Source organism: Marmota monax, unplaced genomic scaffold (assembly GCF_021218885.2).
Source record: "Marmota monax isolate L192 unplaced genomic scaffold, Marmota_monax_Labrador192_F-V1.1 WCK01_AAM20220418_F8-fsc00002, whole genome shotgun sequence".
NCBI classification, from domain to species: Eukaryota; Metazoa; Chordata; class Mammalia; order Rodentia; family Sciuridae; genus Marmota; species Marmota monax.
In genome coordinates, this window is record NW_026693571.1 from 37,728,304 (window position 1) to 37,752,981 (window position 24,678).

Consider the following 24,678-nt stretch of genomic DNA (forward strand, 5'->3'; position numbering starts at 1 on the left):
TACACATAACATTGCTGATTATAGAAAAATGCAGCCTTATTTTTAGTTCATGCTATGGCAGTGAGCACAAGTGCTTAGAAGTTGGGGCTTGGGTTGCCACAGGATGTATTAGCACTCCACGGTATCTTCACCTTGGCACTCCCTAGTGACGGGTAGAGGTGATAGTGGCCTTTGATCTTTTTCTTTCTGGGTTAGAGTTTGCCTGGATTGAGATTTCCAGCAACCAGATGTGGGGCCTCAAGGGCAGAGAGGTGGGGCTGAGTATGTCAAGTCAGTGGTAGAGCATGTGCTTAGCATTCACAAAGCCATGAGTTTGATCAGCAACACACACACACACACACACACACACACACACCAGAAAAGAGCCCAAGATCCTGGGGATTAAGGTTGCTGCACACCGTACTGACTCCTTGGAGAGATCTTTCCCCTTGTCACTGTTTCTGTCCAGTTGAAGGGACATTAGCATTAACTGTCATCAGCCAGTTTGACTGTGGTGTGCATTTGAATCTCTGATGTGCATTTGTGACTAATAGGGTTGGGCGGGATCCTGAGAGATAGTGATCCAGAATTTATCGACCCTGTATTATGTGCCAGACTCCATCCAAACACTTTGTATATGGTCTATCAAAGAAATTCCTTCTAGGAAGTAATCTTCAGATGGCATACAGGGCATTTATAATCTGCCTTCCTAATTTTTCTGCCCCTTCTGTCTTACCTAGTCATATTCTAGTTCCAATTCCTCCATGAATCTTCTCAGCAGTGTCCCTCAACCATGGGATGCCCCATGAAGTGGTCAGGTATGCATTTTGAACTGTCACATTGGGTGTGGGTATGTGTGTACTACTGACATTTAGCTCTGAGGCAGGGATGCCAAACATCCCCCAAGGCACGGGAGAGGCCCATACATTTGTCCCCACTAATTGTCAATAGCACCCCCTTTGGGAAACACCCACCTCTAAGCTCATGTACCACTTGCTCTACCAGGAACACTCTCATCTTCCTCTGGTTAACTCCTCTGACTCCTTCAGAGCTTAGCAAAATCACAACTCACATTTGGAAGGATTCTCTGACTTCCCCTGCAGCCTCCAGACACTCCCACACCCAGTCTGGATGGGGTGCGACTCCTGAGAGCTCTATGGGATTCTTTGCCAAACCCAGTTGGAAGTTTTCATCTTTGATCTCTCACTCCTTAGCTCCTAGCGCAATGCCTGTTACATGTAGCTGCCCAATAAATGGACAGAATGATACAAGGGATGGGTGATATAATATGGCATAAAGATCAAAGTTCATCTCACCATTGGAAAATACTTGGACTAGACACCATTAGAAAGCAGCAATTCTACATATCTGCTTAGTGGGTGATAATTTAGAAAATGCCTTCATAGTAGATTTTCTCTTTGGTCCTCAAAGAAAACCCAGAAATGGGTAGAACAGGCTTTAATGTGAATGGGATTTGAGGTTTAGAAAGACCAAGTCACCAACTTAGTGTGGAGTAGCCATTATGAAGTAAAAGTAAACTAGAGGCCATGTCTTGTGGCTTTCTCTGTTCCTCTTTCGGAGTGCGCTGATGGTCCTTCAGAATGGGCAAGAGCAGAAATGGTCATCAGGCAACTCCAGAGTGGCACAAAGCCAGCTGATTAAAGAGGCGATGTGTTTCAGAGACAGATAAGCACAATCAGCCAGAAGGAGGCAACCTGAAATCGAGAGCTTACAAACTCTGCCCAATGAAGTTGTTCTTTCACTTTTCTTGTCTTTGCTTTCCAAAAACTCTATGAAAACTATTGCCCAATGTTCTTATGAAAGAGGATGGTAAGGAACCTCTGTTTCCAGCCTTCTGTTCAGGCATGGGCAGAGGGGAAGAGATGTTGTTCTGATGGATTTCACAGGTCCACTCTTGGCAGTCAGTGGGGTTGAGTGGTTTGGGGTAAACCCCAACAGGTTCCTGATAAGGACCCCTATCTTAGACATTGGGATCATTCTTCAGAGGCTATGAGGAGGTCCTAGACCAAGTAAGACTGTCAGAAAATGATCGTAGGTGAATCACGTTGGCCTTAGCTGTTGGTATCATATGAACAGATGTGAACTAACCAGAGAACCAATGGAGCCAGCTCCATCCATGAGGTCACACTATAACTGGCCCGGCATTGGGATCACCCCTAAATATGGTACATCTCAAAATGATTATGTGATGGGCAGTGTATTAGGTATGAGGGATACAAATATAAATGACATAAACAAAACCCCTCAAAATCAGTCCTGGGGACGCATTCCCTTCCTCCAACTCACAGTTGATTGGGTCTCAGGATTCAGGACAGCCCTTCTCAGCTAGGTGGTGTTTGAAGTAAAGGGGACACAGATCCAGCACCTGTCTCCCTCGAGAATACTTTTTGTATTTTCCACAGGGTATTGCCTAAAACTGAAGACACAACCAGCAGAGAACAGAAAATAATCATCTTTTTCCTGACTCCACATATGTCCTTTTATTAATACTACTGAGTTAATGGTACTTTTCTTGTCACCTTTCTCATATGACATATATGATGCATATTGAACAGACAACTAATATTTGAGTCCAGTAGGTCTCCAAAAGGAATTGCCATTGGTCTGATATAATTTATTCTTACAGAACTCAGGTTGCTTTCTTTTATAGGTGTTTCTGAACTATCCCATTAATAATCCTTCTCTAGAATTACACTTGATATCAAATTCCTTAGTCTATAATTTGTGGGTTTCAGCTTTTTATTTGTTTTTCTTTTCTTTTCTTTTTTGGTCCTAGGGATTGAACTCAAGGGCGCTTAACCACTGAACCATATCCACAGCCCTTCTTTAAAAAAATTTTGAGACATGGTCTCACAGGTTGCTTACGGCCTCACTAAGTTGCTGAGGCTGGCTTCAAACCTACAATCCTCCTGTCTCAGCCTCCCGAGCCATTGTCATCTTTTTGTCTTTGTAAATGAAAATATACTTTCCTATCTTGGTCTTGAGAAAACTCTCCCTTCCCCTAAATCAAGGCCTCTGATTTGACAATCTTAATTATGTCTTCTCCCAAGAACCCGGGAAGTGATTTATGGAAGTCAGGAGACTGATTTATTTACAGCAACAGAGCTTTTTCATATATATATAAAATATATATATATATATATATATATATATATATATATATATATATATACCACAAACCCACATGGCTTAGGACAATACAGTCTGGAGGCCAGAAGTCCAAACTGAAGGCATTGCCCGGGCCATGCTTCCTCGGAAGCCTTTGGGGAGGATGTTTCTCCTCTTTCCAGCTTCTGGTAGCCCCAGGCCTTCCCAGGCTTGTAGATGTGTCACTATGATCTCTATCTCCATCGCAACCGGCCCTCTGGCCCTCTTCTTCCTCTGTATCTTTGCTTGTTCACATTATAGCCTCCTCCCTGTGGCTTTGCTTGCTCACTTTCTCTCTCTCCCTTTCTCTCTTTTGTGGTGCTAGGGATGGATCTAGGGCCTTGCACATGCTAATCTCTCCACCACTGGGTCCCATCCCAACCCCATTTTCTCTTCTTATAAGGATCCCAGTCACATTGGATTGGGGCCCACCCTAATATGGGTATGATCTCATCTTAACTTGATTACATCTGCAAAGACCTCTTTCCAAATGAGGCATCAGGGTTTAGGACTTAAATAGATCTTCTGGGGGGGGGGGGGACACAGTTCAACCCAAAACACCTATTGTGGATAAAAGGTTAAGGAGGTCTGGGCTAGTGCAGGCTCTCACAAGAGTGACCTGGCTCTTCTCTTGAAAACAGAAGGAAGATAAATGGAAAATGCTATGTCTGTCTTATCTATGGTGTGACCTGTGGAGCTGGCAGTTGGCTCCATGACCAAGAAGGCATAAAAGATTGGTGGAGAAAAGGGTCTACAACTTCTGTGGGTCAAGGTGACCTGCACCCGCCCTGGCTCTCCTCCTGGGTATATTCCTGAGAGGGTGAAGGGTCAATCAAATGCTCAGCAGTCTGTCTGCTGTTCCATGTTCTTTGTAAGCATGTGAACAGAAGGCTCATTTGCTTTGCCGTTGTTTGACTTGGGAAGTTCAAAGTGGGCTCTCTGTTCAGAGTACACCTGGCATAAAACCTCCCAGTGCTAGCTCCAGATTCCTGAGTCTACACTGATGCACACAACAGGAACGTGTTGTTTTTCTAAGGAGTTTCATGCTGACACTTGTCACGTGAACAATGAAATTCAAGGTGATGCCCAGCTCCTTCCTCAATTGCTCCGTGGTTTACCTTGTTTAATTACCAGCGGTTTGGTTTGCAGCACTGGGGATGGAACTCGGGGCCTTATGCATGCTAGGCTAGGGCTCTACCACTGAGCTACACCCCAGTCCAGGAGTGATTTGGAGTTAGGGATTCTACCCAGCAACTCTCCCTGGGTTGGCATCTTAGAGGTTGCTGATTACGCCTTGCTAGGCTCCTGGCTTTCTCTTGCTCACATTCTTTTTTTAATTTTTATTTTTTTACTCTAATTTGTTATTCCTGATAGCAGATGCATTTAGATCCATAGTACGCATATAGAGCGCAATTTTTCTCTTGCTCACATTCTTAAACCAACACGTATTACACAGAGAACCTCACAAATGGTCCTTTCCTGGCCAGGTAATCCAGCCCCTAGGCCTCCACACAGTGATCTCCAACAACCTGCAACCTCAGCTCTGGCCTCCCAGACCCGGCCCTGCCCAGAGCGTCTGCGGCTGTGCGCCCGTCTCCATGGCAACAGGCCCCGCCCCAGGGAGGCCCGCTGCTGGGCTCCAGCTGAAGAGGCGCGGGCGGGTCTGGGCTGAGACAATGACCGCCCCGTGGGGTTACGAATTCCTTCCCTCCCAGCCCCAACTCTGTTGCTTCCCTGTCTGTCCTCATCATCCCTCACCAGGATCTGTCTGTAAGAGAACGGATTCAAGTAGGGGTGACCTGCGGGGCGAGGGGTCTGGGCTGCAGGGACAGCCCTCCAAGTCTGAGCCTCTGGGACCAGCCCGGCCGGCCCTCCTGGAACGAGCGGTGACCTTTCCCGGTCCTGGAACCAGGGCTCTCCTGGCTCCAGCTGTAGCTTCAGGTTCCAGCAGACGTGCCCTGTGGGCTGTGGACTTGAGTGTGACTTCTCCTAGGAACGTGCCTGAGGTTCCCCAGGACTTCTAGATCAGTGCTCTGGAGCTCTAACCTGGGGTGTGGGGGGGTACTAAAGTGGGCACCTTGGCAGAGAGAGATAAGCTGAGGACAGGGGCCTGGCATCATCCTCAAAGGCTGCCTCCTCTGACATGTCATCAGAGAGAGTATTTTCCTAAGCAGGCTGTGGGGCTCCAGGCCCCGCCATCACCCATCCCTCTATTCCACGCGCACTGTGCAGTCAGCATGTGGCTATGATTAAGGCACAGGCTCCAGAGGCACATCTGGATTGGCTCTACTGTAGATCCCCTATCTGCCAGGATACGTTTATGGCCCCACCCGAATGCCTTGAATTGCAGATGGTAATGAAGTCGATATGCAGTATATTTTCCCCTATATCTACATACATGCACACATATATCTATGATGAAGTTTACTTCATAAACTAGGCACCGAAAGAGATTAACAACTAATAATAAAAATAGAACAATTGTAGGCTGGGGCTGGGGCTCAGGGGTAGAGTGCTTGCCTAGCAAGTGTGAGGCACTGGGTTTGATCCTCACACCACAGAAAAATAAATGAATAAATAAAGACACTGTGTCCATAGACAACTGAATTTAAAAAATAAAATTAAAAATAAAACAACTGTAACAGTAGACTATAATAAAAGTATTCAAATGTGGTCTCTGGCTCAAAATAATCTTATCATACTTTCACCTTTGGCACTTAAAGGAAACACTTTACAACTTCTGTCTGGGATATTTGAATTGCCACCATCACTATTCTTGTGCTTTGGGCCATTATTAAGTAAAATAGGAGTTATTTGAACACAAGCGCTGACCTAATCACTAGGAGGCTACTGCATACCTAATGGGCAGATAATATATAAAGCATGGATACACTGGACAAGGGGATGATTCATGTCCTGAGTAAGATAAAGACGATGATGTGAGATTTCACCATGCTACTCAGAATGGTGTTCAATTTAAAATTTAGGAATTGTTTATTTCTGGAATTTTCTACTTTAGGTTAACTGAAACCCTGGAAAGCAAAATTGTGGGTAAGGGATGACTAATAAATATTTCTTTGGGGTCCTTCTTGCCTCGGTTAGGTCATTTGCAGAGGGCCACCTTGTAAGGGCTATCGTAGATAATTAAATGGGATAGTGTGTGGGTGCCTTGGCCCCTTGCTTGACACACAGTGAGTCTCAAGTTACTATAATCAGAAGCAGTGTGGTGCAGTGGTTGAGAATGGGCTTAGAGCCAAGGATGCGTTTGGGTCCCAACTCTGCCACTTACAAGCTGAACAACTCTGAGAAAGTAATTTAACCTCTCTGTTATGGTTTGGATCTGAAATGTCCCCCAAAGGCCAAAGGCTGCAGGCCTGTTGACCAGCCTGTGGTCACCAGCTTTAGGAGGTGAAGGAAACTTTGAGGCCTAGTGGGAGGAAGTGAGGCGACTGAGGGCATGCCTTTGAAGAAGATGTTGGGACCCTGACTCCTTCCTCTCCCTCTTTTTATTTCCTGGCCATCAAGAGGTGAGGAGTTTGCTTTACCATGGGTGCCTTATCGTGATGTTCTGCCTCATCACAAGCCCAAAATAAAGAAGCCAACCAACCTTGGGCTGAGCCTTCTGAAATTCTGAACCAAAATAAATCTCTCCTCCTTTTAACTTGTTGTCTCAGGTATTTTGTCACAGTGATGGAAATCTGACTAACACGCTCCCTCCGCCTCCATTTCATCATCAGCATGAAGGGGATAACAAGGGTACCTACTACACAGGTTCAGTTTTTGTAAAGAACCTGATACAGTGCCTGATGTATTGTAGGCAGGCAGTACACAGATTATTATAATTGTTATTATTAGAGCCACTATTAGATTTGTAAGTTTCTTTAGAAAGGATTCATTCTTCCATTCCTGGAACTGGCTCAGTTTAGGATTCAATCAACATTTGTTTTTTAGGTATAAGAATAAGTAAGTCTAATATACCACTCTCCATTACTTTCTCTCAGAGCTAAATAAATGAATAAATGACAATGGTCCAAATCATGAAAAATAAGGAGATTCACCCACACATGTCAGTGTGCCTGGCTGGAGGCAGCCTCTCCCTGGCCTCCTTACCACTCAATGCTGGCAGCCTGGATACAGTTAAGAGGCCCAAGTGCAACTTTGTTGCTCCTGTTGAGTCCTCATGCTAACTCCCAGTGCCAGGCAGTCCCAGGAAGGAAGAGGGTCCCTGTCCGCCCATCTGCCCCTTATTCTCACCAGAAAGGCACCTGATGCTCTCTGCTGGTCTGCGGCCAGTGGAAATGAGTCCCCACTGGCCAGCACGGTCCCTTACAGCCAGCAGCCTTCTTGGGAAGATAAGAAGAAGAAAGACAAGAAATGACTCCTTTGATCCCGTTCCAGAGTCAGAGTTTTGCCCTTTGACGTGCGTAAGCCGCTGTCTCTGGACAGGAGGCCGGGAGACCTGGCTGTCCTGTCTCCTCTGCATGTCCGAGTGGTCGCACGCTAAAGCAAAGGCTGACTCACCAGGCTCCCTCAGAGGTTGCAATGTGTCTTGGCCAAGTGCCAGGAAGCCACAGTGTCACCAGAGGGGAGGGATGGAGGCAGGAGGATAGGAGCAGATGGCCGCAGCAGAAGGAGCGCACCACCAGACAGGGGCGGCCATGCCTGTGAGCTCTGGTATGGGGAAGCAGCAGCACGGAGCCATCCACGGTCAGGCCAGAGCCAGGGACACCCCAGCGCTTCCTTGATGGTGTCTTTCCTCTTTTTTTCTGTCTTATTCCCCCTTTTTCATGCCTTATCTCCCTCTTCCCTCCTTTCTACCCACTTCATGCAATAAACTCTTTTTATTTTTTTGGTGCCAGGGATTGAACTCAGGGACACTGGACCACTGAGTCACATTCCCAGCCCCATTTTGTATTTAAATTTATTTAGAGACAGGGTCTCAGTGACTTGCTTAGCGCCTTGCTTTTGCTGAGGCTGGCTTTGAACTTGTGATCCTCCTGCCTCAGCCTCCGGAGCCACTAGCATTACAGGTATGAACCACAGGGCCATGCAACAGACTTTTAATTCAGTTTCTACTACATTCAGGGCACTGCACTGAGAGCCACAAACAGCCACTACCCTTAAGCAATTTAAATACTCTCACTGAGAAAGACAAACACAAACTGTCAAGAAAACAAAATTAAATTAATTAAAATAGAAATAAATTAAATCTGAAATAAACTTTAAATAAAATTTATCTGTGTCCTCTACTGCAGACCCACCAAGGACATGCATGGATATTGCTCCAGCTGAGATGGCTTTTTGTGGTGGCTAAGTGTTAAGGCTCTGGAATCAGACAAATGTGGTTATGAGTCCCAGCTCTGACACTGATCAGCTGTGTATAATGGGCCAAGTTACACAACCTCTCTGATCCTCCTTTTCTTCATCTCTAAAATGATGATTAAAAGAAATATGCTGTATAGGTTGTTATGAAGATTCAACAAGATAATACCTGAAAGACTTTTAGCACAACTGGCTAGTCCACAGTAAGACTCAAAAGATGTCCACTATTATTGCTAATTTTTAATTTAAACCTGGGGTCAGCAAACTTCTTCTGTGAAGAGACAGACAGTGAACACTTTGGACTTTGTTGGCCAATACAGTACCTGTTGTAATGACCCAATTCTACTGTAAGACAAAGCAGCTTTAGACAATAGGCAAGCAAATGATGACAACTGTGCTCCAATGACACAATATTTTAAACACTGCAATCTGAAATTTTATGTCATTTTCACACATCACAGAATATATTTTAAAAAATCATTAAAAAATTTAAAAACCAGTTTATGGGCTGTCCCAAAACCAGGCTGGGGGCCAGAGTTGGCCTGCAGGCTGGTTGCCCACTCCTGCTCAAGCCCCGTGAAAAAGCTGGCACTTCCTCTCACAGATTTTGCTTCAGAGGAGAATCCAGCTGGTGCGTCCATGACACCCTGGTTCTGTGGATAGGTCTTAGGACACAAGCCAGACTAACGAGGTTAGGAACAAAGGCTCATAAAAGAAAAAACAATACCTATACTTGTGTGCAAGTCAAGATAAGTGAACAGAACCTCCTATTCACTGGCACAGGATGAGGAATGGGGGAGATAATCGGTCCCTTAAATGCACGATGATCACTGGGTTTTGCAGGTGGAGGCAAGCAGCTCCAGACAGGTGCGAGAACCTGCTGTGTGTACACTTTGCTTTTCAGCACTACGTGCAAAGAAAAGCTGCCCCAGGAGATACCTTACATCAGAGGGTCGTAAGCTCCCTAGAATTTAGACACTCGGGATAGAAAAGACAATCCATGCTAAGTGAGGAGAGCTAGGGAACATGAGGGAGGGCAGGAGGAACCTGCCAGAAGCAGGCCCAGCCCCACTAAAATGGAAATAAAATCCCGTATCATTCAGTTGGAAATCAATCAGGTACCCCAAGTTATGTCGTGTGACTCCTCAGTCCCTTTCCTTTCTTTCTCCCTTTCCCTCTTACCTCTGGAAAAAAGACACTGCATTTCACTTTCTGCTACATTTGAAAAGACTTTCAGTTTCAAGTTCCTCTCAAATTCCTTGCAGGCCAGATATTCTATCTCTGATGATATAAAGACCTACTATTCCAGAGACATTGCAATTAATAATTCAGCTGGGCTCCCGAGGCCCAGAGGGAACGCAGAGCTTTTCTCATCAACTCACTCTAGGAATCAAACCTGCTCCCTGCACATCTTGACCGACGTCCATATCCAGCCATTATTTTTAGATGAAGAATTTGCTTATCCAGTCCAACTGAAGGACTGAACAGTCCGCCATGTCATAATAATGCCCTCTGACTTGGTGGGGACTCTCCTCTGGGAAGAACACAGACCCTGCTTAGTAATTTGAGCCACAGGTAACCAGCTGGGTCCCTACAAAATTGCCTCTGTATTTTAACTGCTGGGGAAAAGTAAGGCTATTACCACCGGCTTCCTCAGAAAAGGTCTGGGATCTGGAAAGGAGTCAAGTCAGGATGGACCCTACTGTACCCAGTAAGAAGCACCAGGCCTCCAGGCATGGTGGAACACGCCTGGAATCCCAGCTACTCAGGAGGCTGAGGCAGGAGGTTCGCAGGTTCAAGGCCAGCCTCAGTAACTTAGTGAAATCCTTTTTCAAAAGGGTTGGGGACAGAGCTCAGTGGCAGAATTCATGCTTAGCATGAGCAAATCTCTGGGTTCAATCCCAGCACCAAATAAAGGGAAGTGCTGTGGGTCCTTGGAAACCGGCCGACACCTCGCACCCATGCTGGCCCCCAGCTAACTCGAAGCTCTTCAAAACACCTGGAGCTCTATGGACAAATCCAATTTTGTCACCAGTGCACAAAGAGACACAGGTCTCAGGAGATGGTTTGACTCCCCCTGTGCCATACAACAAGGGCATGTGTTGCTCTAAAGTCCCTGCCACCATCATGTACAGCCAGACCTGGGGTGTTCTACAGGCTGCCTGGGGTTCTGTTGAAATTATTCCCCAGTAGAAACTACTGGAAACACAAGAAGCAAAGGCCTTGCTAAGTGAGACGAGAAAACTCGGCTGAGGGATGACAAAGGGTTCTCCTACCACTACTGGCCTGCTCCAGGCATTAACGGTTTCAGTTCATGCATCTGCACATGCCCCCCCCCCCCAGGAACAGCAGGAGCTCCCCACAGAGTGGAGAGACAGGAACCCGCACAAAGGATTAGAGTACTAAAAGGTTAAAATCCAGCCAGTCGCATGGCAAAGGGCAGGGGAAAAATAAACCACGACATCCGGTCAGAGGGGGAGTCACAGAGAAGGCAGACGCCTGGGAATAGAAAAGGAAAAAAAAAAAAAAAAGTCATAATAGACCAAGGCCAACTACTAGCTCTGAGTGGTTAAGAGCTGCATGTCCCCAGAGCAGCCTTGACAGTAAAACCAACACCAACACAAGCATAGGAGAGTAGAGGGTAAGTCATCAGCAGTTGATGAAGCCTTTAATCCAGTCAAATTGTGAGCCAGGTGAACGGTAAAAACACACGTTTACCCAAAGGACCCAGGCTGTTGGCATCAGAAGGCCACCCTGCTGGACACCTGGCTCTCTTCTTGCTTGTCCCCTCATGGGCCTCCGCAGAATTCCGTTTTTTGTTTGTTTGTTTGTTTTGGTGCTGAGGATTGAATTTAGGACCTCACACACATCCTACCACTGACTACACCCCCTAGTCCTCCATCCTCTTTTTTTTTTTTTTCTTTTTTTTGTATTAGGGAGTTGAAACCCAGGGGAATCTCAACCACTAAGCCACATCCCCAACCCTTTAAAAAAAATTTTTTTTTTAATTTAGAAATTTAGAGACAGGGTCTCCCTGAGTTGTTTAAGGCCTTGCTAAGTTGCTGAGGCTGGCCTTGATCTGGTGATCCTCCCGCCTCAGCCTCCTAAGTCACTGTGACTGCAGGAGCCTACCCCCGTGCCTATCAGGCATGGACATTTATGTTGCCCTGAAAATTTCCTTCTAATTAAGATAAATATGGATAAAGGAGATATTACCTAACAAAAGTCATGTTATTTGCTGAAAAGAATACGATGAAGCTAAGAGGATGAGAAGAAAACCTGGTGCAGGCCACTTACTTAGGACATTTATTCATTCCACTTTCAGTCATCAATGATGCTAATGTTTACTGGGCACAAGTGGCTTTACAATGAAGGGGACTCAAAGAAAAAGTGTTATAGTGATAGAATTCTTTGAAGATGACAGGTAATATAACATTTTCTCTTGGTCAGAAGAGAATGGAAAGAGAAAGACTGCAAAAGAGAGCTTTAAAAAAATTTTTTTTTCAGACATTGATGGACCTTTATTTTGTTCATTTATTTATATTCGGTGCTGAGGATCCAACCCAGTGCCCCACATATGCTAGCAAGTGCTCTACCACTGAGCCACAACCCCAGCTCCAAAAGAGAGCTATCTTTATGATACAAATCTCCCAAACAATTCTACGGAAGCCAGAGGTAACTTCTAACTAGAGAGCACACGCACTAATGCCATGTGGGGGTCCCATCCTCAGGATCTCTAATTACCTAAACACCTGTCAAAGGCTCCGTCTCCAAATCCATCACACTGGGGGTTAGGGCTCAACCTGTGAATTTCAGGGGCATGAATCAGTGAAAGACAGGGAGCCTTTAGGCTTCTATACAAAGGAGCCTGTCACTTCGGTCTCCATGACCTCATCTTCTGGCTATGACCAGGGCATGCACACCACTTCTGGTCACTGGACACACTGAGATCCTATGACCCAAGCGCAGGACATGTAAGTGTCAGGGTCTGTAAACAAGTCAGGATGGCGCCTGGCATTTTGCCAGAGGGAGTGGTTTGTGAAGTAACGCCAGCGAGCCATTAAGTGTGGAGATTCCTGATTGGTTGACTGCTGTATCTAGTTTATGCTAATTAGATAAGCTGTGTGGAATGTATAAATACCTCTGTTGTCCTACAATAAACGGCTCCCACTCCTGCTGTATCAATCTACACAAGTTGCTCGTCGCCCCCCGGCTATTTTGCTGCAGCCGGACTGCGGCATGTAAGCACACAGCAAATGCATGCAATTGATCTGCAGCTGCCGCCTTGACTCGCCCTCCAAGCCTTCTTTAAAAGATGTAAATTGCATTTATTCTATGCCCATCATAGTTTGGATATGAGGTTTCCCCGAGATCCCTGAGTTAATGCAGGAGTGTTCAGAGGTGAAGCAATGAAAGACTGAGAAAGTGACTCATCAGTCCATCCCAATCTGAATGGACTAAGTGGGTGGTAACTCTAGGCAGGTGGGGTGTCCCTGGAGGAGCCGGGTCACGGGGGCATGCCCTGGACTCCTGCTTCCTGGCTGCCATGCGCTGAGCAGCTTCTCTCCACCAGGTCCTTTCACCAAGTTCTGCCTCATCTTGGGCCCAGAGGAATGGAGCAGGCCAACTGTGGACTGAATCTCCGAAACTGAGAGCCAAAATAAAATTTTCCTCCTCCAGCTTGTATGGTGCTTTGGTCACAGTGAAGAAAAGCTAACTAATAAGGCCTCCAGAGAGCCCTGGGTTATTTCGCTCCATTTTTTTTTTTTTTTTAAACTTCTGTCCCTTTGTACAGGCTTCCCCTCTGCCTGGAGTGCCTCCTTGGAGTAACCACCAATTCTTCCACACACTTCTATTGCTGAGATCACTGTCTGCGGGAATTCTCTGTTTCAGTGTCTGCCTCTCTACATCTCTCATCCTTAGCTATCGCATATGTCTACAGCACCCACAGATATCGCAGGGTCGAGGTAATGAAAAGTGCCCAGGAAACAGCAGTCACTTATTCTATGAATAGTACTTTCTCCCCAAACACCTTTTGGCTCATGGCTTATGAAGAGGAAGGGCCATTATATTTTTGACTTCGGATTAGGTACCCAGCTTCTATGCTAGATAATCCCTTTTATTCAAGACAACTTTATAAGACAGAAATTATAGTCATGCATTGCTTCATGACAGGAGAAGTGAGTCCTGGATAGATTTCATCACTGTGCAAACATCACAGTATAACAGAGACCTAGACAGTAGGGGCTGCTGTACACCTCTGCTATACAAGATACACAGAACGTATAGCCTGTTGTTCCTAGGGCTATGAGAAATGAAAACTCCACAAGATTAAACCAAGCACAACAGAAAATGACACAATGAAACACTGGGGAAACACAAACTGTCTGACGGTGCTACTGGCATAAGATGGCAAACTTTTTATCTAAGTGGGAGAACATGTAAAATAACAATAAAAAGAATTGTGCAGAAGAAGCATGAACCAGTCACAGTCACTTCTTATCATGATCCCACATTAGGCACAGTACATAATTGTATGTGCTATGCTTTTATAGCACAGGTTTGTTTATATGTTTATACCTAAACATGTGAGCATGTGTTGGGCTGCAACATTCTGGTGGCTCCATCAACAGGACAGGAAATTCCCAGCTTATGGTAATATTGAACTTAGGGGCACTTAACCACCGAGCCACATTCCCAGCCCTTTTTAATATTTTATTTAGAGACAGGGTCTCACTGATTTGCCAAGCCTGGCTTTGAACTCGCAATCCTTCTGCCTCAGCCTCCTGAGCTGCTGGAGTTACAGGTATGCGTCACCGTGCCCAAGCCTAGAATCTTATGGGTCCACCATTGTATGTGTAAGCTGGTGTTGCCTGAAATGTCGTTATGTGGTGCCTGATGGTGTAAGTTTGAATGGAACAGAGCCTGAAGAACCATTTTATTAAAAATATTACTTACCAAAAATGTCAAGGGTCCTATCTGGTCTATTTTGAATTAATAATATTGTGAGAACTTAGTTATATGAACTCCAAAAGAGTATAATGCTTGACAGTAAAGGTTTACCAAATAACATGAGTGTGTTTATGATTAAAACTCAAACATCTTGGCAAAGCTTATAACCTACCAAAACATGAAAGTGACCAAGAACCATCAGCTTGGGATTGACAGGAAGGCCACCAAGGCGGTAGAGGAACCGCCTACCATAGTCCAGTTTACTGGTCTGTATCAGTGGATTGCGCTGAGGGACACACCCCTGGTCCTTTCCACCTGGTGGATTGGAACATCACCACTAGTATGATTCCTCAGAGCACATGTTCTTCAATTATTCTATTAGCATTTTTTTAAATTGGATGAAAAAAATTCTTTTAAAATAATTCCATTGGGAGGAGCGGGCCGGGCGGCCGCCGGTGAGCGTCGCGGGGCCCGCGGGAGGCCGGCGGGCTCTGGCCGCCCGTGTCGCGCCGCCGCCGAGGACCTGCGCGGCCGTCTCCGCCGCGGGCGCGGAAAATGGCTCCAGTGGTCAAATGAGGCTGGAAAAATATATAGATGCAGCACTGCGGCCTTTCCAGATGTTTGAGTGTGATACTCCAGTGAGAAATTGATCCCTTGGATTAGGTAACTAGTCATAATGAAGAAAATTAGTCTTAAAACCTTCCGGAAGTCTTTTAATTTGAATAAAAGTAAAGAAGACACTGATTTCATGGTAGTACAACAGCCATCCCTAGCCAGTGACTTTGGAAAAGATGATTCCTTGTTTGGTAGCTGCTACGGTAAAGATATGGCCAGCTGTGATATCAATAGCGAAGATGAGAAAGGTGGGAAAAGCAGATCCAAGAGCGAGAGCCTGATGGGGACCCTGAAAAGGCGACTTTCTGTGAAGCAGAAGCCCAAGGGCAAGGGCAGCACGCCCTCGGGGGGCTTGGCTGAGGAGGACACCTTCTCCTCCTCCTCGGCTCCTGTGGTCTTCAAGGACGTCAGAGCTCAGAGGCCCATCAGGTCCACTTCCCTCCGCAGTCACCACTACAGCCCCACGCCCTGGCCTCTCCGACCCACGAACTCTGAGGAGACCTGTATCAAAATGGAGGTGAGGGTCAAAGCTTTGGTCCACTCTTCTAGTCCAAGTCCTGCGCTGAACGGGGTTCGAAAGGATTTCCATGACCTTCAGGCTGAAACTGTGTGCCAGGAGCAGAATGGTTCCCTCAAGCGTTCAGATTCTCCCCACGGAGACTTGCATCTCCACCTGGAGGAACACGTGCCTGTAGTTATTGGACTTGTGCCTCAGGACTACATTCAGTACACCGTGCCTTTAGACGAGGGGATGTGTCCTTTGGAAGGATCGCGCAGCTATTGTCTGGACACTTCTTCGCCCATGGAGGTCTCTGCGGTTCCTCCTCAAGTGGGAGGGAGCTCTTTTGCCGAAGATGAGAATCAGGTAGACCAGGACCTAGTTGTTGCCCCAGAGATCTTTGTAGACCAGTCAGTGAATGGCTTGTTGATTGGCACCACAGGAGTCATGTTGCAGAGCCCCAGAGCAAGTCATGATGAGGTCCTCCACTCTCGCCATTGCTACCTCCAATGCAGACTAATCAGATCCAAAGGAACTTCAGTGGGCTCACCGGCACAGATGCCCATGTGGCTGAAAGTATGCGCTGTCATTTGAATTTTGATCCTAACTCTGCCCCTGGGGTGGCAAGGGTTTATGACTCTGTGCAAAGTAGTGGTCCCATGGTTGTGACAAGCCTTACGGAAGAGCTGAAGAAACTTGCAAAACAAGGATGGTACTGGGGACCAATCACACGCTGGGAGGCAGAAGGGAAGCTAGCCAACGTGCCCGATGGTTCTTTTCTTGTTCGGGATAGTTCTGACGACCCTTACCTTCTAAGCTTGAGCTTTCGTTCCCATGGTAAAACACTTCACACTAGAATTGAGCACTCGAATGGTAGGTTTAGCTTTTATGAACAACCAGATGTGGAAGGACATACATCCATAGTTGATCTAATCGAGCATTCAATCAGGGACTCTGAAAATGGAGCTTTTTGTTATTCAAGGTCTCGGTTGCCTGGATCTGCAACCTACCCCGTCAGACTGACCAATCCAGTGTCACGGTTCATGCAGGTGCGTTCTCTGCAGTACCTGTGTCGTTTCGTTATAAGTCAGTATACCAGGATAGACCTGATTCAGAAACTGCCTTTGCCAAACAAAATGAAGGATTATTTACAGGAGAAGCACTACTGAAAGATTGAGAACCCTGCATCTTGCACTTTGGGAATAAGAAAAAGAGATTGAGATACAGTTTACAACTTTCATTGCCATCAGAATCTTTTGCTGCCATAACTATTTTAATTTTATGTGTAAGAGTCAACAGTTTGTTAAGGGGTGGGGAAGTGTCTGCAAGGTGTCTTGGGTTTATTTTGGTTCTTTAAAAAGGGATGTCTTGAGATTCTAGAAGTGTGAATTATCTTTCATTAGTGTGCCGAATAATCGCAATGTGAATTATCAGATTCTCCTTGATGCCCCCCCCCATCCTTTGCTGCTATCCACTGTGATTTTTATGCATTAAAAGCACATTTCATGTGTCTTCAACCCTAAGTAAAGTTGAATGAAACTTACAGAATGAAAATTACTTTGTCTTTTTAAATGACCCATTTTCAAAAGTTACTGTTGAATGAACGTGTGATAAAACTATTTACATATACACTGAAAATGACTTTTTAATGTCATACTTCAAAAAGATTTATTTAGGATTATTAATTGACATCATCTTAGTTAATGGGATGCAAATTTGCCACATATCTTTACAACTTCTAAATTATTTTTAAGGTTGTGCTAATATTTTGGTTGTGAAAACTTTGTGTTTTTCTGTTGCCTTCATTTTCATCTTGTGGTTTGTCCATTTTAATAAATGGCCTTACATTTAAGAGTCATAAAGAGATATATACCACAAATTTAGCAATCGTGGCCTTTTCTGTCATTAAACCCGGGTACAAATTGGCATAGTGTAAAGACCTGTAGACTGGAATAGTGACTACAGAAGTGAGATCAGTTCCCGTGAGAGCGCTGTGTTCATGTTGCCTGCACTGTTCCTTTGGTTAAATGTTTAATCTGTGATTTCTTTAGTTTAGTCAACACATTCTTGGGTGAACTTGATTGTACAACTAATTTTCATAAATGGACTGGATTCTCTTAACAATGTTAAAGTTTATTAAAAAAAGTTTGAAATTGATTTGAATAGAAAGAAAAGATTGCTTTAAAGTTGGATTTATATTTTTCTTTTATGTAGTCACAATAAAATGTGCTAGATTTGAAAAAAAAAATAATAATTCCATTGTTTGAATGCATCTGCTGTTGTTTTGATGCCCAGATAGATGATCTTCTATTATTCTGATTTCATGGTCCAACCTCAAAGTACTTGGAAGTCATTTTTTTTTTTTGGGGGGGAGGGGAGTTATCAGTCATATATATTTTTAAAAATATTTTATTTATTTAGTTGTAGTTGGACACAATACCTTTATATTTCTATTTTTAGGTGGTGCTGAGGATCGAACCCAGGGGCTCGCTCACACTAGGCGAGCGCTCTACCACTGAGCTACAACTCCAGCCCAGCCATATATTCTACATGTCTCTCCTGTATCCAGAAAAGATGCCTTTTGTGATCTTTCACAACAGCCAATTCATTACCTTTACCTCCATGAACTCTGCTCGGGTACAAATTGTGAAATGTGCCATGTGTTATGCCTTTTTAATTTTGGAGGTAAATTCCCATTGAAACACATAAACAACCAAGAACTGGCAAAACCTCCCCCAGACTATGTGCTAACAGGTTGATTTTGAGTATTTTAACCTGCTTCTGAGTGTTGCTTAGAGAGGACATTCACACATAAAAGCTACTGCCACTACCACCTTACATCTCGTCTTAACTCTGGGGTTAGGTGGAGAGAGGGACAGAAGGACAAACAAATAAGAAGGCCCAACTTCCTGGGCCCAGCAGGGAGGGGAACCGGGGAATGAAGTACGGGCACTGTCAGCGAGTGAACAGCTGGTATAAGGTACAAGAAGAGGACAGACAGAAGGGAAAGCTGGGACACTAAGTAGAAGCCACCCTGTGAATGGCCCTAACTGCCAACGTTCCCCACGTTCCCTGTCCAGAGCAATTCAAGAAGCACAGGAAGGCAACAGAACTCTGTTTAAGAAGATCAATCTGGCTGCAGGTAACAGGATGAGTTTCCTGAAGGAGAGAAGGAGGGACACCAGGAAGTAAATGATTACACAGTTCACTACTCACTCATTCATTGCTGTGGTCTGAATGTCTCCACCACAACTCATGTTGAAGTTTAATCACTATTGCAAGGAAGAAAGCAGTGGACCAGAGCTGGGCATGATGGCACGTGCCTGTAACCCAAGGAACTTGGGAGGCTGAGGCAAGAGGATTGCAAGTTTGAGGTCAGCCTCAGCAACTTAGTGAGACCCTGTCTCAAATTGAAAAATAAAAAGGGCTGGGGATGTGGCTCAGAGATAAAGGCATCCCTGGATTCAATACCTAGTCCCCCCTAAAATAAGAAGTGGACCAGATGGGACCTTTGAGAGGTGATTAATCCACTCATGCATTAATGGGCTAGTGAACTAATGGGTTACCTTGGGAGTGCCCTTGTTATAAAACGAACTTTCTCTGTCTTGCCATGTGATGCTCTGCACCACCCTGGGATTCAGCTGAGAGTCCCACTTCTTTAGCAAGAAGACTCACCAGTTGGGACTCCTTGACCTTAGACTTCCCAGCCTCCAGAACTGTAAGAAATATATTTCTTTTCTTTATAAGTAATCCAGTTTGTGGTATTCTGTATAGCAACAGAAAACAGACTAACACATTCACCTTTGAGGAAACACTGATTGATCATGGTCTATATATTAGGTTCCTGCATGTGTCAAGGGAACTCTGGATATGGAGCCCTCAGGAGACAAAGAGCCCAGGGGGGAAGAAACATTATAGTCCAGGTAGCCAAGAGCTCTGATGGAGGTGAGCACAGGCTCCCTTGGGCCTGCCCTAGAGGAGGTGACACTTCAGGTGGAGTCTCCAGGGCCTGTAGCGACTGGTCAAAGGAAGAAGACTGGAAAAGGCAATCTGGTCAGAAGAAAAGCCAGTGCAAAGACACAGAGTCTGCAAGAAGCTGTGGTCCAGAAGAAGGTCAACTGAGCCTTTTTTAATAGTTAAAATAATCATTATTACAAATCAAATAATGATGTTGGCCATCTTTTACATACTTGGCATGTGCCAGGAACAATTTTTTTTTTCTTTTTTGGTATCGGGGATTGAACTCAGGGGCACATAACCACTGAGCCACATCCCTTTTTATTTTTTACTTTGAGACACAGTCTTGCTAAGTTTCTGAGGCTGGCTTTGGACTCACGATCCTCCTGCCTCAGCCTCCCCAGTTGCTGGGATTACAGGCGTGTGCCACCATACCTGGCAGGAACTATTCTTTTTTTTTTTTTTTAATTGATTTCATTTTTTAAATACATGACAGCAGAACGAGGAACTATTTTTTATTCATGATAATTCATCACCTCTCACAAATCTATGAAGGAGGCATTGTTATTCCCATTTTACAGATGCACAAACTGACTTCGAGCATTTCAGAAGTTCCCTTCTCAGCGTCGTACAGCTGTTGACCCCAGATTAGGAGATTCAAATGCAACGTCTTTCCAACTCAAAAACCAGTGTTTACTGATCCCTGAAGGACAAGGAAGAATTAGCCAGACAATGAAATGTGCAACAAGCACCTAAGGCAGAGGACACCTGAGGGTATGTGAGTGTCCCTGAGAAAAGACCAAGGACAAGCAGTTAGGTGTCACTGGAGTATGAAGTACAAGGCCAGGGGCAGGGGAGAGGAGAGGAGAGGCAGTCAGAGGCCAGGCTATATAGGGCCTCGTTGTAGCCTGAAGGTTGTGGACTTGACCCTGGAAGCCATGAGAGCCTCTCAGGACCTAGGAACAGGGAAGGCTGAAAGGGCAGGATTCATTTGCCAGCAAATGGATGGATCTGGAGACTCTCAAACTAAATGAAGTAACCCAATCCCCCAAACCAAAGGCCGGATGTTTTCTCTGATATGTGGGAGCTAATCTCCAATGCGGGGGGGCCGGGGGGGGGTGTGCTTAAAAAAAAAGAAGAGAAGTTCAGTGGAACAGACGAAGGGGAATGACGGGGAGAGGGGAGGATGGGAAAGGAAAGGCAGTGGGATGAGTCTGACCTGACTTTCCTACAAAGCACATACAGGAGTACGCCACGGCGAACCTCACCATCGTGTACACCCACAAGAAAATAATTTAAAAAAATAGCTGTGGGTAAAGAGAAGAAAGATCCGTAGAGGGAAGGGGGCCTGGGAGCAGGGAGGTGAGGGAAAGAAGAGGTACTGGGGACAGAATTAGGACAAGATACATCCTATGCTTTTATACTCATGTCAAATGGCTTCTATTCTCATGCATGACTAAAAACAACCAATAACTAAATAAACATGAAAAGAAAAGGGCAGACACACAGAGGCTGGGGTGAGCTGTGGAGCAAGACTGGAGTCACAAGTTTGGTAACCCAATGAGTGACATGTGACCCAGGCTCAGAATTAGCCTTCCTGGAAGAACCAGATTATGCGCAGGCAGCCCAGGTGTGGAGTGAAAGGCGGCACCTCTAGAGAAGCAATTCAAGATGGCAGCAGAGGGGTCTGTGTGCCTGGGGATAGGACAGGCAGTGGCAGGAGAGAGAACTGGGGAGAGAAGGTGGTTTGGACGTTATCCCCATATTAAAATTTAATCCCCATTGTGAGGCTTTAAGAGGGGCGCCTTTAAGAGATGAGTGGGTCATGAGGAAAGAATCATTAATTCATTCATGGATTATTGTCTTAACAGTGGGTCAGTGCCGGGCATGGTGGTGCACACCTGTAATCCCAGCAGTTTAGGAGGCTGAAGCAGAAGGATTGCAAATTTGAGGCCAGTCTCAGCAATTTAGCAAGCCTATAAGCAACCTAATAAGACCCTGTCTCAAAATAAAAAATAAAAAGAATTAGGGATGTGGCTCAGTGGTTAAGTGCCCTTAGGTTCAATCCCTGGTACCAAATAAATAAATAAATAAATAAAGACTGGGTCAGTGATAAAAAGTCAACTTAGATCTATTTCTTTTTTTGTTTGTTCAATTCTTTTAGACGTGGATAAACTTTTATTTTATTCGTTTATTTATATGTAGTGCTCATATAAATAAATGAAGGCAGTGGAGGGGGTCTGTGTGCCTGGGGATAGGACAGGCAGTGGCAGGGGACAGAATTGGGGAGAGAAGGTGGTGATGCCCTATTTTCTACTGCTCAGGGTCTAAACCAGTGCCTCACACATGCTAGGCAAGCGCTCTACCACTGAGCCACAACCCTAGCCCTTGGTTCTATTTCTTTTAAGTGCCCCCTCACCATGTTTTGCCCTGTGCCACCTTGAGACTGCAGAGTCTCCACCAATAAGAAAACCTTCACTAGAGGCAGCCCCTTGATCTTGGACCTCCCAGCTTCCAGAACAGTGAGCTGAATAAACCTTTTTTCTTTATAAATTCCTTAGTCTCTGGTATTTAGCTGTAGCCACAGAAAGCAGGCTATGACAGATATATTGAGTTGGAGATGCTTATAGAACAACAGTGGTGGTCTGCAGCTGTTGAATTCATAGTTCTAATTCAGAACAGGCTCCTAAGAAAGGTCTGGGTAAGAAACAAAAACCTGAGATGGAAAAGAAATCCAAGAAGGCAAAGAAATTGTGACAGTAAGTTTGGCTATTAACCAGGCATAGAAACAATGCTTCTCATGTATTTTCTCTTTCACCTTCACAGTGGCCATACAGAATAGATAGGTAACTATTATTAGCCCATTTTATAGTCAGTGAAGCTCACTAAGCCATAAGAACACTCAGTAACCTGCCTAGGATTATAAAGGAGCCATATGCTTTCTACTCAGATATCCCAAACTTTGGTTACTATAATCCACAATAGAAACACATTTTATGTTGGGGTCTAGTACAGACATGTATATTTCACTGAAATAAATATGGCATGAAACCACACTGAGCCCTATGCCCTATTTTCTACTCCATTCTACTTCAAATTTTACATAAGCAGGTTGCAACTCACAAACTTGGTTCACAACCCACTCGTGAAACCCACAGTTTAAGAATCACTGTTTGCCGCCCTCTTGCCTCCCAGCCCTGAACCAGAGTGATAGAAGTGGGTGTGCAGAGATGAGGGAGGGTGCAAGAGACATCATGGGCATTAAAGAGAAAGCTTCACTTCAGGGTGGCTTTAAGTCAAGCATAACCTGATGAGAAGCAAATCGCTTCTTCCAAATCATGCCCTGAAGACGTGTCTGTGGAAGCCAGCTCTTCTGCAGTGAGTCATTTATGGCTGTCACATGTATTTATGGGAAGATCGAAACCATTTTCACTGCCAACTTTTCCCACTGTACAGGAAAAGATGCAGATGCACTTAACCTTGAATTCTGAAGTTGTTAGTTCTAAAATCACTGCAGTGTTACACGCAGCAGGACGTGGGCACGCAGCCCAAAGCAAACCAGCCCTGTGCTTGCATGCCAATTTAATGTCATTCCTGTAGACAGTAATTGCAATAGGAAGCTCTGAGGCCTCTGAGGTGGAAGTTAGTATGACATGCACATCTTGCTTGATAGGAAATGGTCTTGCTGGCAGGACCTTTGGAAATTCATCCCCAAAATATCTCATAGACCCTGAATGTGAGCATTCATCCTTCCTTCTGCTTTGCAGGAAGAGGGGACACGTTTCTGTTCACCAAGGTAACCCCTTCAGAGTGGCCCACCTGCCTGCCACTACCTCCCTGGCTTCTGTGATGGTTCATCTTGGTTGTCCACTTGACTGGCTTGAGGATGCCTAAATAATTGGTGAAGCCCACTCCTGGGGACGTCCCTGCCAGTGTTTGCAGAGAAGATTGGCATGTGCCTCAGTGAACAGAGCAGAGAAGACCTGCTCTGAGCGCAGGCAGCACCTCGGGGCTGGAGACCCGGATGTTACAAAGCTGCAGATACATGCGCGCATGCGCAAAGTAGGTGGTACAAACCTGAATGCTTTTTTTTTTTTTTTTTTTTTGCTATTACTGTCGCCCATGGATGTAAGACTCCAGAGTTTTTAAGCCTTTGAACACAGACTTGCACCAGCAACTCTCCAGGGAGCCTCCAGGCCTTCAGCCTTGGACCAGGCTGCAAGATTGGTCCCTCTTGTTCTGAGGCTTCCAACTTCTTGGACCAAGCAGCTACTGGTTTCCCGGCTCAGCAGCCTGCAGACAGCTGCTGTGGGACCTGATCTAATCTCCCGTTACAGGTGTATGTGCCTTCTGTTAGCTCTGTTCCTCCAGAGAGCCCTAACACAGTCTCTCTCCCTCAGTAACGCTTCCATCTTGACACTGGCACCTCCACTAGCATGGGTCCCTTCCCTTCTGGCTTCAGGGACACCGAGGTTCCCTTTTTAAAAGCCCCTGAGCATGAAGGAATTTGGGTGATGAAGTCACTGTTCTATCTTTTTGATTTTAAGATTTTATTAGTTGTGGATGGACCTCTGTTTACTTGTGGTGCTGAGAACTGAACCCAGGGCCTCACACATGCTGGGCAAGCCCCCCACCACTGAGCCCCAGCCCCACCCCAGCCCCAGCCCTGTCACTGTTCCATATCCTGACAGCGGGCACCGTTGCATGATTACAGCATCTGTCCAGACTCACAGAACTGAACACTAGAAAGGATGGATCTCACTGTACCTAAACTCAAAAGCCGTGACTTTCTAATAAAAGTCCTCCCAGGCCCCTTCCTTGACCCTGCTGCCCTGCGATGATCATCTTCTTTCTCTCCCTTCCTTCCCTGGTGCTTGCTCTTCCCAACCTCTCATTTCTGCTAAGACCTAAGTCTTGCCCCCTTGCCCTCACCAGTTCTCAGCTCCTCCTCGCACCTTCCCATGGCTCCTGGCTCTGAGACTTCTACTGGAAACTCCTTTTCTTCAGTTTTGGGAGTAGAGAACCCCACTGTTTTGCCTCTACTTTTTAAGATGCCTTTTGGACTGGTTTTTGGCCATCCTTTAACCCTGGGAATTTGCCAAACTATCAAGGCCACGGTCCTGCTCCTACATTCACTCTGAGATCCCACCCACTCTCGGGGATTAAAGGGCGGCCCGAATGCATCT

The 24,678-nt window shown here is 45.5% G+C and overlaps 1 protein-coding gene and 1 pseudogene across 8 annotated transcripts in view; one reads left to right on the plus strand and one right to left on the minus strand.

Annotated features, from left to right (window-relative positions):
- Nucleotides 1-24,678, minus strand: part of Trim2 (tripartite motif containing 2) — a 199,875-nt gene that overhangs the window by 83,257 nt on the left and 91,940 nt on the right. The gene's annotated exons all lie outside the window — the stretch shown is intronic.
- Nucleotides 14,888-17,721, plus strand: LOC124102526 (suppressor of cytokine signaling 6-like; annotated as a pseudogene).